This window comes from Rhipicephalus microplus, chromosome X, assembly GCF_043290135.1.
Source record: "Rhipicephalus microplus isolate Deutch F79 chromosome X, USDA_Rmic, whole genome shotgun sequence".
Classification (NCBI taxonomy): domain Eukaryota; kingdom Metazoa; phylum Arthropoda; class Arachnida; order Ixodida; family Ixodidae; genus Rhipicephalus; species Rhipicephalus microplus.
This window is the reverse complement of record NC_134710.1, coordinates 362,237,977-362,252,742: the sequence shown is the minus strand read 5'-3', so window position 1 is coordinate 362,252,742 and position 14,766 is coordinate 362,237,977. Positions and strand designations below refer to the sequence as shown.

The window sequence follows — 14,766 nt, the reverse complement described above, 5'->3', positions numbered from 1 at the left end:
ATGACATGAAGTGACCCATAGCCAAATATGCTCCCACTGGCGCCCCCTGTAAGCAACCCTAGTATCGTGATGTTCGTCTCTCGCCCCACTAACACTCTTCAGAAACGCCAAAATCGCAGAGTGGGAAGAATAAGAAATTATATTCCAGGGAGTGTTTTGTGCGATGTAAACTGCATGGGTCCCCTCGGCCATGTGCAGTACTGTACGATGTCCCATGTGTTAAAATCCCAAACTATAAGTGTACCATGCTCTCAAAAGCAGCTAATAACGATGACACAATGTTATAGCCCATATATCCAGGATTATCGGGTATGAATAAATTTTAATATCATTCTACTGCTGATAGAGCTGTACGTTTCCTACAGTGTATGCATTTGAAGAAGTACACTAAAAAAACTGCCCCTCAGAGGCACGCCCACGATCTACGTAAAGCTGACGGACTCCTCTAAGCTTGCGGAAAGAAGGAGAAATTGTTCGTGATATCAAAGAACATAGTGCTGCTATTGTAGGCACGGAGACAAAATCTTTCTCCAGTGGACCATATATGGAAAAGTCGAGAAGTTGACTGCTTTGTTGAGTTTTTTTCAGCCACTACTATCTATGTACTACTATCTATCTACTTTTCAGCCACTACTTCTTTCTTTGGACAGTATGTATTGATAGACAGACTGGGTGCGTGTAACTAACATTAGTATATTCATAGTTCCGCTTTAATCTTTTTACTGAGATATGAAGTCTAGAAGTTGAATACTCTTGAAGGGTTTTTGATATCGGCATTGCTGTCCCATACCGTTTAATTTCCAAATTGACAACAGACCCTCACAAATTGTATGTTGTAGCCACGGGTAAACATACGCAAGCAGGAACTACGAACGCGGCTGAAGCAAAGGGGCAGCAAGCCGACCTATCTCAGTCGCACGAAGAGCGCATGCGATAACATCAACAGTGCGTGACGCATGTCGTCAATTTATACTCATGCAGAGAGGAAACGCCCTGCCCATCTTCAAGGACACCAGGGCCATGGAGAACTAGGCAAAAGCTGCCATATGACCGAATGGCAATCTAGCCGCCAATCGGAGACTTTGATTTATATGTGGTGTTTAACATCCCAAAACCACTATATGATTAAGAGAGACGCCGTAGTGGAGGGCTCCGAAAATTTTGACCACCTGGGGTTATTTAACGTGCACCCAAATCTGAGTACACAGGCCTATGACATTTCCACCTCCATCGGAAACGTAGCCGCCACAGCCGGGATTCGATCCCACGACCTGCGGGTCAGCAGCCGAATACCTTAGCCACTAGACCACCGCGGCGCGAAATCGGAAACTTTAAAATTCATTTTCTTCCTTAAAAATTGTAATAATCAAACTTGGCCAATAAAAAAAAACTGCTTATTTCTCTTCCATTTGAATGTCAATGTTATCTTTATATGGGCCACCAGGTGGTGCAAATCGGCCTCAATGTTGACAAAAATGACGACTTCGGGAAATTTGTGATTTTTTTTCTGGTAAAGTTTAGCAACTTGAGGGGTCCAAAGGCAATTTTTTTGCAAAGTATACCTTCTATGGTGTAACAATTTATTGCTTAGATATTCATAAATAGACCAGTATTGCAGCAGAAAAACTGCGAACATAACCTCTTTCGGATAAAGGTTTCGAGGCGTACATGGCCGGAAAATTGCGCCAATAATGATCAGCTTAAAATATCTTGCATAGTCATCCTACGTAGTATATTGCCTAAATTTGGTATTGAAAGAAGGAGCTGTTCTTCAAAAAAAATACTTTTTTCACGAACAAGAGTCATAGGGCATTTTGAGAAATTCGGGAAGCACTCACGTGACCACAATTTTTTTATTCCCGAAACGTTCTAGGAATCCACTTCTTTAAAAGCGGCGCGATTTTTCTTCGTATAGATTTGAGATGGTTTTCAAAATGGCTGGTATGTTTTGTGTGAAATGACTCCCAAAGAACGGCATTGGCAGCGATCAATGCTCCCGGCTGGGAGTTAAAAAACCAGTGCTTATGTGTAAGAAAAGACTAGGATGAAAAGAGAGGTGGAAAAAAGAAGTTACAGTTTCGCCGCAAGGGCGAAGCAATGAACGCGATAGCAATAACTTGGAATGTAATGCTGTGAAAGGCTAGGAGAACTAAACGTGCAGCGCGCTACTCACGCAGATATGACGCACGAAAACAACACTCACGAGACGACAGCTGACTAACAACACTTAAATTTGACGCTTAACGCACTGTCTAAACTCAGAAAGACGAAACATTATCTCAGGTACAGATTTCCGTGCGAGCTAACGAGTGTCCTAGTTGGTACTTTGCTGTGTTTGAAAAGCGCGCTCTTTTCGCAAACGGAGCCAGCCCAGCGAGTGAAGTTGACCTTTGTGGCTCAGGAAACTAACGCAATCATTCGGGTGAAAGGCCACGGTACGCAATTCTCTTCACCGAAGGATAAGCGCGAGTGCACACAAACAACCCCAACCCTCACCCCTTCCTACTTGGGGACAAGTTTGCGTGCGAGATAAGCGCGCGTTGGCGCATCGTGACCAGCTGGATGCAGGGGCGGCTTTTTTCTTTCTTGAATTTTCCTATATATAGATACCTGTACATATACGGTGCAACGTCAGTGGCGGCAACGGTGAAAACCAGCCGATACTGTAAATATAAATGCTTTTGCAATAAAATGGAAGAGAAGGGTTTGAACACTTGCACCTTGCGTGCGCCTCAGAGAATGTACCAGCAAGGCTGGCCTGCTGCCGCCGCATCTCACAATCTAACAAAAATACAACCAAATTACTTAAAAATATGTGAACTGTGTTTATCGGAACTTTCGCGCGTGATTATTAGAATTTTGGTGTTTTCTTGAATATTTCATATTTTTCTTCATGATCTATATAAATGGCAGATAGTGAAATTTCTAGAGACCACTACCACGGAGTGTCTCATAATAATAGGGGGGGGGGGGGGGAGTTGAGGCACGAACATTTCTCGTTTTCTTTCATTCCGAGGATTACACACCACGAGCATTACCTTTTTTTTTTTTTTTCACTAAGAAAAAGCAGCCACACTTCTTTGATATAACCGATAATGTGACACAATGGCATTAGTGTAAGCGGGTAGTTTTCTCAAAGAAGATATATAAACATTGATGGTTTCTTTTTATTTTCATCACCGATATCTCGTTTAAACTAGCATCGTTGTAATGGTGGGTTTTACACGTTGTTATAAGCTTGCGGGCATTTTTGAATTACTGCGATCCCTCTGATAGTGTGTATAATAATATGTCCTGTCATCCAGCATTTCAGGGCTGTCACAGCGCACATACAACAGCAAATGAAAAACCAAATGCATGGAAATAACATAAATTTTGCACTATTTTTTTAATTCATGGTCAGGTAGTAGTTTTTTTCTGTTTTATTCGCCTATCAATAAGAATGGTAGAAATTGTAGGCGAAAAATTTAGCGTGTATGTGCTTTCACATCTGAATGTGTGAGTTTACCTCGTAAATCAAACAGCATTTACGTTTATTTCATAGTGCATTTATAATGTTTTTTGCATGCGGAAGTTAACTAGAACAGCCTCACAGTTTCTACGAACTATCTTTTTTCAAATACACAGGTCAGTGTATTGCATTGCAGTGTGTAGCGAACACAAATAGTTTATACCGCAACCCCAAAGCATGGTTTCAATATAGTGTCAACAAGAAACTCTACACAGCATGGGCTCACTTGCCTCAGCAGCACCGCCGCGGCTTCCAGAGAATGCGTCATGAGATAACTCTCCCCAGCGGGCCGGCTCCCTTGCTCCTACGTGGTCACGTGATGTATGTACGGGTGCGCGGCGGCAGCGCTATAGCTGCGCATGCACGGCGCTCGCCAGCCAACATGGGTGCTTGTTACGACAAGAACGTCGTTATTGTGTACTCGTATGAAACGACCGTTTTCAACAGTGATTTGCGACGCCAAGGCGTGTATTCGTTGAGGTATTCTGATGGGCTAACCTGTGGTTGCGTGAAGTCGGATAATATGTTACCAGAAGGTTGCGCAAGGTTTCGTTAACTTCACTGCTTGGAGTCACCATTGTATCGGAGCTCTCCCACCAAGCTGACCTGGGAACAATTTTTGTAGATTCCGCTACGAGGTAAGTGCTATCTTACGGTTTTCGTGAATTATGTCTGCATTCTGCCGTTCAACTGCCGACCAAATACTCATGCCTAAAATGTTCGCAATGCTTTCAAGTTGCACAGAGGCTTACTCGAAAGCATGTCGAGAACGATACATTGTTTTGCGCGTGGCTGCGGCGTATTCGCGAATGCTATGCGACGGTGGCGCGTGCCCTTGACCGTGATATTTGTTAGAAGGGGTATAGTGGCGGTAGCTTGGCAGCTAAGGTGGCGTGTTGTGTTACAGTGCACTCTGTGTTATAGTAAACGGAAATTTCTCTATTACGTCCCAAGTGAGCGGCCAAGAAAGCAGCGAATCGTTTTCGTTGCAGTCGCGTTATTAGATGACATGATGGGTTGATGAGTTACATGAGTTACATGAGACTCTGAGACAAACTGCCTCCGGGCGCCACATCTCCTTCCTATCTGACAACTGCATGACTGAGACTCAGTTGGCGTGTTCCGTGTAAGTAAGCAAGAAACCTTGATTAGCAGGGGTGTAGTAGCTGTGCTGTGCTTGCATTGAATATATGTTTTTGAGAATATTAGCGCTGGATATTCTGCTTAAAGCCGTTACTTTAGCGTTTCCAGGTGTTGTGCTGGAACTAGTTGCTCAAGTTATGTTTAGCTTGTTGTCCTTTTGGCTCTCGCTATTTTGCAATGTCCGTTAGTGATTTTTTCATGTCAGTGGGATCAGTAACCTATGGCATGCCGCTTTACGGATCTCGCTATTTGGCAATCAAAAAAATAAAATTATCGAAAAAAATCACAGCATATCCATGACGTGAATGATGGTGGGTGGGCCGAAGCGTCCGGACGGCCGTCTGTCTGTCTTTCCATGTATCTCTTCCCGTGTGTCTGTCTGTGTGTCTATCCGTTCGCCTGTCTGTGTCTGTTCGTCTAGACGGTTACGCTTGACGCAGTAAAAAGAGCTTCGCCCCTACAAGAACAAAAAGGAAACACTGTAAGAAATAGGTCGCGTGATTCGAGCTATTGTCATATCCATTTTCAACATTGGGGGATGCACAGTTCGCCTCCCAAGCCCATTGGGCGAAAGGGACCGCAAAGCCGCATTCGCTGGAATAGTTGGGCAATAGTGCCAGCTCAATAACTTTCAACTGTAAAGTCCCCGTTGCCGGGGGTATATCCACTACGACGGGCGTTTGCACCTCGCACCCTAAAGTGTTTTGAACGGAAGCAGTACACTCGGTTTCGGAAGGAAGTGGCTCTGATTTCTCTTAGTGGCTGCCACCTTCACCTGCAACTCAATGAAAAACTGGTAAGGTCTCAAATAATTCTGTCGTCATGGCTCTCAATGTTTGCTGAGATATCGCTAGCACTATTTAGCGTAATGTAGTATGATGGTTGCTGATAAACATCTTGTAATACTATATTTTAAAACTATTTTGTCTCTGTCTCAACACCCAGTATCAGAGAAAATGTGACACGCAGGCAAACTAATATTAGAAATCGGACATAAAACTAAAATATATATGATTTTTTTTTCAAATGGCTAGGTTCTTAGCCCAAGTTGCATGCCACAACTAAGTGGCTTCATTTGGTGCTGTCACTTAGACTTGAAGCCAGTGGTGTTCTTGAAAAGATTGTATTTAAATTTGTACAGACCAGTTTGCTGTCTGTGCTACTTCAGCAAATTTTGGTAGCGCCAGGTGAACAATGCAAGCAAGTGAAATGCGTTGTCGTTTCACATTCCTCAGATGGAAGAAGTAACAGACAAAAACAAGTGCTTGCGCGCAACTGACATGTTGTTAAATAAATACAAATTAGTATTCGTCTTGTTCGTGTGGTTTTGACTTCACAAAATTCTAGTTGGAATTATGCTCTTGTCGTTTTGTGTTCTTTCTTCATTCTATTATTGTATTGCAGCACCAGTTCGCCTATTTTAAGATGGCATAATTTGGAGTAAGCAAAAAGTGTTGTAATCGTTGTTTGTGTTCATGCCGCTGCTGGGGCCGCGATCCTTAGATAGTTGTGTGAACAAATATAATAGCCCTGCGCTCCACGTTACTCCTGTTCACAGATTCCAGCCACACACCGGTTGACCCCAAATCCTCAATGCCTGAACCATTTGGCCTTTCCAGCTGTGGCTGTTCGGATGAGTGTGCGCCTTGCTCGGAAACATCCGGCCAGGAAAACCAAGTACGAGGACATGTTTTGCTGAAGCTTTCTTGTGTACGTGTTAATAATTTTGGTCAATTTAACCTTTTCAACCGAGCACAGTGGGTCCTTCTGTTTTAAGAAGGAATATTATTGAATTATTTTTAAAGGATAAACTTCCCTCTGAGAAAAGATCGAGTAAAAATGGTGCCGTTTTCTCGAACAAGGATAGTCGTTTTATATCTTGCGTTCCTTTCCTTGCAATAAACAACCCGCCCTGCACTTACTGGTCACGAACGATACGTGCACTATTAGCATGACATAGAATTCTTGAATGGAAGCGGGTGAGCGCCGAGTTTTTAATAAAGGAAACTCGAGCAAGCCGGGTGATGATTATTGATGTTGTAAAAAAAGACGCCCTTTTTACTGAAATTTTTTAGGGTGTTGTATACAACTACATTACACGAAAAAACGGGAACATAGACAAACAAACGATTGCACCACACAGCCACAATGAAACTCATAAGAATTTTTCAGAAAGAAAGCTTCTTATTTGCACCTTCATGCCACAATTCTGCGGTTGTATATTCTGCCTTTCTTTTTAACTATATTGCCACCTTGCGAAATTACGCAAGGCTGATTTGCAATGACACTACATGTTCTACATGTGATTGCTGGTGTATATGAAGAGAAATCCGAGCAAACAATGAACCAAAGTAAATCTGCCAGTACTTATCATGCTACCGTTCATGTAAATTGCCATATCATGAAGCGCTGTTAATTTCAATACTGGTTTTAATAACCGCAACTATCTATCTAGATAAGCGTACAATTCTCGGAGGCAGCCGAAGCACTCACAAAACTTTTGAATTGTCTATGTCACAGACCTTTGTTATACGCATCAATACAATCGAGCGATGATATTTAGTCTGTACCTGTCGCCAGCGAAATCTAAGTTACTAAAGCACCTGACACTTACTTCTAGAGGACGCTGTGCTCGCCCTGTGTACTTATACTGACCCAGAGGCAAATATATTGTATGCATGCTTCTTTACAGTTTCCAAACCATCTCACTGATGCCTAAAGAGAAAGGTGTGTTCAATGAAGACCACCGCCTTCATCAAGCGACTAAAGAATTATGCACAAAGGTTTCGTAAATCAACAAGATAAAAAAAAACACCAAATAAAGTACTACATGGGAAGCGCTCGACAAGTCCTGAGCTATACAAACTCTTGGGTAGCCAAGTGGCACTCCATTGTCGCAAGAGAAAAGGAAGGAGGTGGTCTCGAGAGGTGAAGGAATTGGCCTTGAATATGTATTTCGACGGGCAAAGTTATTACCGCCAACTCACGAAAGCAATCACTTTGCCATCACCGAGGTCCCTTCAAAGGTGGTTATCTGAAATTCCAATAACACCCGGAATTATTTCGAATGTATTAGACAGTCTTAAAGAAGCAGCAAAAAAATGTCTAATAGAAGATCAGGCAGGCGTAATTGCAATTTGACGAAATGTCAGTGAGACCAAAATTATAGTAAGACACAGCACATGACGCCTTCATTGGACTTTCAGTTGATGGCTCAGAGAGGGCAACAACGGTGGCAAATGTAGCGCTTGTAGCACTCCTTTCAGGATTTTAGTGATCGTGGGTGATGCCAGTGGCATTCGCTGTTGCCAAAACTGCTCTACGTGCGGAAAAGATCCAGAGACTGCTACTAGTATTGATAGCGCAACTTGCAGAATGCGAGGTGTATGCTAAACCTGGCTGTGCGATCAGGGGTCAAGTAATAATAAATACTTCGATGAATTGGCAGCCACACCACAAATTTCATACTTTGAAGTGAACGGACACGAAAATTATTCTTCGACACTCCACCACCTATTGAAGTGCCAAAGAAATGACCTTCGAGCTCCTCACAAGCTTTATATTGGCACCAAAATTGTGGACTGGAGTGACAATCGCGAACTGTTCGAGTGCTCTGACCCGCTTAGAATAAAATTGGTGAAAAATTAACATTAGATCATATCTACAGGAGTCCTTTCTACAGCATGAAGGTCAAGTTCGCGGCGCAAATCCTGAGCGAGTCTGTGTCGGTAGCTATCTCAGCTATGATTGCTCTTGAGAAGCCACCTGCGACTGCCAAATCTACTAAATATTTCATAGACCAGATAAACAAGCTATTTGATTGCCTCAACAGCAAAACTGCCACTCCTAGTACTCCTGGCAAATTGAATTATGCTCTAAGTGCCACCGGAGAGCAGCTGGCGCTTTTACAAGAGGCAATCAAATAGATGTCGTGCTGGAGATTAGACAGCCCTATGCAGCCGCACACCATCGGTGGCTGGCTAGTCATCATGCCGGCTGTCCTTATGCTGTGGCGATACCTTGACAAAAACTTTATCTTTACTTGCCTCCAGACTCGTCGCCTGCAGCAAGATTCACTGGAGAACCTATTCGGCACTTTAAGGCAGAGGCATGGTTGTAATAAAAATACCAATGTGTTTCAATTTATCGCTGCATTGAAACAAGGTTTCATATGGGAACTGTGAAACGGGCCTTCGCGCTAGAATTGCGAAGTTGTCGAGTCGCACCTACTTGCAGGGTTGACCTTAGGTGAGCCTCAAACTCGTCAGGTTGTGATAACAGAAACGCTTTTCTCAAGCGAGAGCTCGAATGAAGGCCTCCTTGATATCACGGAGGAGAATGCATTGTACTGCTTGGCGGGTGTCAAAGCGCAGCGATTCCTTTAGAATAGGCCAGCAGATTGCATTTGTGAGTCATTCCTAAAGAGCGGTGATCCGGCATTCTCACGTTCTCACCAAACGTTAGCAATGCTTCAGTCTCAAGGTAAAGAATGCGGTCTTTTTTTTTCAATTCGACGCGCTCTTCTGTTTTTTTTTTTCGAGGCAGTGAAAGACATAAAGAAATGTTTTGTGGAACACATAGGCGTGGTGGCACAATTGTGCCGCGTAACTACAGTGCTAAAAGATGAGCTATACAGCACTCTGCCCAAAAAAATCTTTTGCTCTGAAAAGTGCTGCTTGAACCTTCTGCGGCAGTTTCGCTATGCATGGCTTATGCTGCACAAAAGTCACATAAACTGGGCACTCATAAAAGAGCGTGAGAAAAATTCCGCTGCAAATCGAAAGCTTCAGAAGGTTCAAAATTACGAAAAGCTGTCTCACTAAGAGCTTCATATTTTTGTAGGTGCAGTGATTCTTTGGGCAGTTTGCTGAGTAGACTATCTTTACAAGACATTTTAGCGCATTTTGATTTCGGCGCAGACAGCTTTCAAAGTATTACCTTTATGCTGACATTCATAGATCGCATGGTTGCGCTCTAAGTAAAGCTGCGATACGCGAAACTCGAGACTTTAAACTTGATGCAGTGAAAATTTAAAAGAACTAATGCTACTCGACATTCTCGCCATAAATATTTTTGTTTTAAAACCGAATGAGGAGGAAGAAGCTCCTTCTAGAAAATACCAGAAATATTTTAGTAATTCAAGAAAGCCCGCTGTGCCACAAGTAAGTGTACTAGCAAAGTTTAGGTGCTTTCACTGGTAAGTAAAGGTTTCTTCAAAAGCCAGTTGACAAAGTAATAATAATAATATTCGTACAATATTTATAATAACAAGTTTATTTGCCATTTTCGTGAGATACAAATGGGGGATTGTAGAAAAAACCGTCTCCGGGCAGCTTGACTAGCCTACAACCGTATGTATTTGGCAGTGCGGCAATATTACATGCAAACGTATTACATAATATTATGAATACATGCCTTCAGCCAGTAAATAGAGTACCTTCAGCCAATTACTAAACTACTAGTACAGCTCAGACTTTTTCAACGCTTCCAACATGAAGCACGAAGCCGGGCTTAAGAGCTTGTAGCGGCGAGAGAAGAGGAGACGTGAGAAGACGTCGAAGGCGGCCGATGGGGCCGTGCCAATCTCGCCACTTTATTGCAGGCCTGAAGCGGAGCCACGTCGGCTACCAGCGTCCGCCACGCCAGGCGTGTCAGCTCGTTCTAATTCTCGCGCAGCTCGAGCTCGCGCCAGCTGCGCGAGAGACGCGGCGCGGTGATGGAAAAAATGACGATGGTGATGATGGCACTACAGGGCTCTCCCCCTAGCGCTTTGCGCGATTTGAACGCATATGAAAAAAGGAAAGAGGGCGACAAATGCTCTGTACATGAACGGCAGTACATAAAGTGTTCCTTTGGCAAGTCCAGTTTGTCAACGTGTAGTGACCATCGGGAACCAGTGGGTCTCTGGTGGGCGACACTGAGAGTTGCGCAGTGGACGAAGAAGTAAGCGCTCAATGGAAAGAAATCCGTGGAAAGCGGATGGCTCGGTCCCATAGGTCTTCAATCGTGGAAAGCACCTCTGGAATTTCGAGGTCTCGCGCCACTTGTGATGCGTTTCTGTAGGCGAAAGAGAGGCCGTACTCAGTGACGCTGTGAAGCGACGCGTGACTGAGAACGTGCTCAACTGGTGCACTAAAGTGCGGGCTGTAAGGCGTGTCAAACGGGCCCGTGTCGTAGAGGCCGTCGTAGAAGGTATAGTCACACACGCCGTCCGCAGGCAGCGGCTGCGACTCGTTCGTCGCCGTGCCGAATACGCGGACCACGGGAAATGGCGTCACGGGAGGCTGTGCAGGAAAGACGGGTTCAGTTGTCGCCTCAGTCACTGTCGAGGTATTCGACGCTGGTGGACTGGTGGCAGTGCTTGTTCCCATGCTTTCAGTTGGCTCCACAGTGGTTGTAGTTAGGTCGGTTGACTTGACAGACGTCATAGACAGATCAGTTGGCTGGTCAGACGTCGTAGGCAGCTCAGTTGGCTCAACAGATGTCGTAGACAGTTGAGTTGGCTTCACAGATGTCGTAGGCACTTCAGTTGGCTCGACAGGGGTCGGAGACAGTTCAGTTGGCTCGACAGATGGTGTAGGCAGTTCGTACGCGGGACACGCGTCGCTAGTGGCCAGACGAGAGGAAGTCGGGAGGTCAATAACGGGTGAAAGGTCACCTGTGCCAGGCTCCGAGGCGGGCGGCAAGGTGGCCGTCATGGAGTCTGGTGGGGCCACGGTTGGTAGCACACGTTGCGACGCAGTGACAACCCCAAAGTCGCGGGCCCCTGGAAGCGGTTGGTACGTGAAGCCATTGCGGGCGAGCATTAAGGGCAGGCTCTGGCTCCGCGAAGGCACGGCGCTGGGGCCCGTCGTAGACCACGAAACAGAGACAGGGACAGGGTCGGGGAGCGGAGACGCCGAGTGTGGTCGGCTGCTGGCCGGGTAGGTGCGAGTGGAATGTGGCGAGGCACCCGGCAGGCCATTGCTGGCACCAGTGGCAGGTGGCAGAGCGGTAGAGGGCACCGTCGAGGAGCTGACCAGCAGCTGCGGCGAGGAGGAGGCCGAGACGTCTGAGCTGGTGGTCGCGGAAACGGCGAGGGCCACGGTGTCGCGTGCCGTCGCTTTCTTGGAAAACGTGCAGGTAGCAGGTACGTGTGATGAAGCTCTGCACGGGGGCTCTGAGGGAATGTACCTCTCGGAGGGAAGGTCAGTCGCAGTGGGGGAGTTTTCTACCTCGCGGTCGTGATCAGGTGCAGGAGTGGATGTTTCTGCGACCGGATCAGGTGTAGAAGTAGTCGAAGCCGGGGTACCGAGGTAGCGGTCAATGGAGGGCTGCGGACCGGTTCGTACCTTGCTCTGCGACGCCGGGGAAACCTGCCTGGTGCGGGTAAACGGAAGCGGACGGTATGTGTTGCCGCTGCGGGCGAGCACCGCAGTGCAGAGGGCATCGTAAGGCTGCGGGCTGGTGCTTGAAGTGGCAGCGAGATGGCGCAACTCTACCGGTAGGGCGTCGAGAAGAATGGCGTGCATCAGCAGCTGGTCCGTGATGCCATTCACCGCAAGAACGGCGTCGAGCTGCATAAACCATACCTTGGGGTAAGTTGATTGGTCCGGTGGCACTGGTGGGCAGAGTTGCGGGAACATGGCCGCGGGCCGCTCGGCGAAGGGCGTGTTCTCCGGGTCACCAATGTAGCGGCGAGAGAAGAGGAGACGTGAGAAGACGTCGAAGGCGGCCGATGGGGCCGTGCCAATCTCGCCACTTTATTGCAGGCCTAAAGCGGAGCCACGTCGGCTACCAGCGTCCGCCACGCCAGGCGTGTCAGCTCGTTCTAATTCTCGCGCAGCTCGAGCTCGCGCCAGCTGCGCGAGAGACGTGGCGCGGTGATGGAAAAAATGACGATGGTGATGATGGCACTACAAGCTCTATGATAAGTATACTTTATATGATTCAGGCACATTAGAGAACTGTATTGAAAATCAATCAGAATGAACCCGTTCTGACGTATGTACGCAGGATGAATAATTGAATGCAGTTGATCCGAGTTTCCTCTGCTTCATCTTCCGCGGCCGCCGACGACGACAACGCGACGAGACCTGCGCAATACGATTGCTTTTGCGAACATTTTTCCTTGTCCAGAAGGTGCGAGTTTCATAGCATCTGAAGGATCACGTTATTTTGTGTGACGCTCCGATTTAGAACAAATAGCCTGATAATAGTTCCGCAAGTAAAGCTCGAGTAGGCCAAGTCTTCAATATATATACGCGTATTATGGTAAATATAATCGGTTTTTTTTTCGGAAATACTGCGCACCTGTTTAAAGGCACAAATTTGTTTCGGACAGGCTGTTTAAGACGCACGCCGCGAACAGGCCAAGTTCCCGAACAGTGATTTATTACTTTGTGCATCTTTCTGTTCTAGCCTGATTTCCAATGATGATGCATCATCGACACTCGACTATACGCAAGAATTTGTTCTGGATGGAAATCTCTGTCTGCAGGGTGACATTTGGTGTATGTTATTGTAGCATTGGGACACTCTTGTCTAAACTGTGATAGCAAATATGTGCGTGAAAATTGCGAGAAATAAGCGCAATATACTGGTTTATCGTTCTGTAAACTAATGACCTGTTAGCAATACTACTGCTCTCAACGAGGTTTTATGCATTGTGTCGATAAATAGTCAAGTGTTCAAATGTAATTAGAATTTGCTTAACATGTAACAGTGCATTAGCGCAAGCTGACTTATGCAGGAAATCCGCTTGCTATAGAAGGCTGTTTCGACAAGCAACTTTCATAGAAAAAAAAAAGAAACTGGTAGTGCTAGGCACAATGTGCTGGTCATCTGCACTGCATAATCAGTTCACTGCATAATCATTATTCACGCACATGTTGCTATAAGCTGTCGTTTCTGGAAAATGGTATTGTGTACAGCCAATGAACGGTGTGAATCCTGCAGCTATATTTTGTATACAATGAATTGTGTCAAACATTCTATTATTCTTGTGTAACCGATGCAGAATGCCAACATTTGTATTTATTGTACAAGATGTACAGCTTTGTGCTAAAGAGGCCTGTATAGAGTTTTATCTTTTGAAATACGCTGCTAATAAAAACAGTTACTAAACCACATTTTCCGACTACTCTTTTTAGGGGCGAAGCTCCTATATGCGTGGATCTCCCCATCCTTGTATGTATGTATGTATGTATGTATGTATGTATGTATGTATGTATGTATGTATGTATGTATGTATGTATGTATGTATGTATGTATGTATGTATGTATGTATGTATGTATGTATGTATGTATGTATGTATGTATGTATGTATGTATGTATGTATGTATGTATGTATGCATGTATGTATGTATGTATGTATTGTCGCAGTGCAACGCCAACAAAGGATGACTGCAGCTTACGGCAGCGAAAAGAGCGTGATCAGGATCAGCTGTACAGCAAGACGCCTGCTTCGTTGTCGTCTTGAAAAACCGCCTGTCCCACTAGCTGGCATCTACCAAGCATTCCTATCGTCGTTCTTTTTCATATACACACCTGTGACTTGCCTCTCCTTATAGGAGCATCGCCCCGATGCTGATTCAGAACCACCATATTTTTTCAACGTGCAGTGAGTCACTCACACACGGCTTTATTCGCACTGCATGCACAAGTTCAGGCTCGTGCTGGCGACGCCTCGGGCAACGGGGACTGTCGGGGACTGTCGGGGACGACCTCATAGGTGACGACTTTTAGCTGGTGTGATACTCGGTATGGCCCGAAATATCGCCTTAGCAGCTTCTCGGAAAATCTACGTTTTCGAACGAGTGTCCAAATCCACACTCTGTCACCGACTTTGTACGTTATGTTTTGTGGCGAGCATTGTAGCGGCCTGCATCGTAGCCTTCTCGCTGGCGCATCCATAAGCGGGCGAGCTGCCTAGCTTCTTCCACGCGTTCAGTGAACACGTCAGCGCCTGTGTCGGTGGCGTCCCCTTCATGTGGCATCATAGAACCCAGCATTGTCCGTACCTCCAATCCGTGAACCAAGCTGAATGGAGTCATGCGAGTTGTTTATTGTTTAGCCGCATTGCATGCAAACGTGATATATGGCAAAATTTCGTCCAAATTCTGATGTTGGA

The 14,766-nt window shown here is 45.6% G+C and overlaps 1 long non-coding RNA gene across 4 annotated transcripts; it reads left to right on the top strand.

The window, feature by feature from the left end:
• The first annotated feature begins 3,835 nt into the window (after nucleotides 1–3,835).
• On the top strand, nucleotides 3,836–13,764 carry LOC119161100 (uncharacterized). Of its 4 annotated transcripts, none has more exons than XR_012887483.1 (3): nucleotides 3,836–4,149; nucleotides 6,213–6,331; nucleotides 13,055–13,764. It is a non-coding gene; the product is annotated as an uncharacterized LOC119161100 (long non-coding RNA). The 4 variants fall into 4 exon arrangements; XR_005108419.2 differs by having other exon boundaries at nucleotides 6,213–6,364; XR_005108420.2 differs by lacking the exon at nucleotides 13,055–13,764 and adding an exon at nucleotides 7,347–7,502.
• Nucleotides 13,765–14,766: the final 1,002 nt, after the last annotated feature.